Source organism: Rhagoletis pomonella, unplaced genomic scaffold, assembly GCF_013731165.1.
Source record: "Rhagoletis pomonella isolate Grant_MI unplaced genomic scaffold, Rhpom_1.0 Rhpom_scaffold_00006, whole genome shotgun sequence".
NCBI classification, from domain to species: Eukaryota; Metazoa; Arthropoda; class Insecta; order Diptera; family Tephritidae; genus Rhagoletis; species Rhagoletis pomonella.
In genome coordinates, this window is record NW_023458560.1 from 4,723,905 (window position 1) to 4,725,090 (window position 1,186).

Below are 1,186 nucleotides of genomic sequence, written 5' to 3' on the forward strand. Positions count from 1 at the left end.
GAAAAAATTTGCAAAAAAGTACGCGAACGCTTTTCCAGTAATAATTTGCAAGTTTCATGAACAGCTGATAAATTGGTTGTTTATTCGCAGCAAATTCCTTATAAAACAATATATTTTGTATTTAAATAGGTTTATTTTGTGAAATTCAACAATAAAAAGCCACAAACTTATTATATTATTATTAGTTTAAATTTCATCCAGCAACATGCGATCAGCTGTTTTTCGTACTGGCAAATTCTTACAAGTAAAAATTTATCCAGTAAAATCCAGTAAAAACTTGCAACTTCAGCTGTAATTTTTCGCTCTCTCAATTTCCCCTACTTTGCAAGTTTTTGCGTACGAAAGCGCCAAAACATGAAAATTCGTAAAAACTTTTACTGGATTTTACTGGAAATGAGTAAAAAAACGCAACTAATACGTTCCAGTTTTCGCTCTCTATTATGGATTTTTTTTGAGTAAGGGAATGATTTCTGGGCTGTTTTTGGCACCCGCGGGATCCCTTGTTGCGTACGGGAAAAAACTTAATGTCAGTTACGCGGTTTTGCAGAACGACGATACGCGGTTTTGTACTTTAAACGACGATATGTTAGGAAAATCGATAATAATAGGCCAGTGATGGCCACCCCCGACGAAAACAGGGACCACCTTCCACATAAGTTAGTGTTAGAGTTAGTAAATGTAAGATCTAAGACTGAGAGGTTTCCTGGACAGTTTTTGTTAGTAGCGAAAGTAGGACTACCACCGTTTAGGCATTTAAAGTTTGCCTTCCGAATGGCATCAAGCAGAATTTCACCCTTGGGAAGGTCTTTGGGGCTACCCCATCGTCTGGTCTTCGCGTTGAAATCCCCCAAAGGTAGGACGTTTTCACGTCCTTCCAGAAACAGCAATAAACGACTAATTTCATAGTCAAAGTGGTGTCTGTTTAAATTCGGGGAAAAGTAAGCAGACTATAGTAAAATTTTGAAGCAAGCTTGTGGTTTTAGCCACCACAATGTCGTAGTTAAAATTATATCTGATTTTTTGTAAGCGAAAATTTTTCCTACTTCCAAAAGCTACACTCCCGTAGCCATCTGCCCTGAATTTTGATATTAAATTAAAATTTATAAGTTTGTGGCCCTCAATTATATCTCCGCACGAGAAAACCTCTTGCAAAACCACAATGTCGATCTCATTATGCTGAATGAAA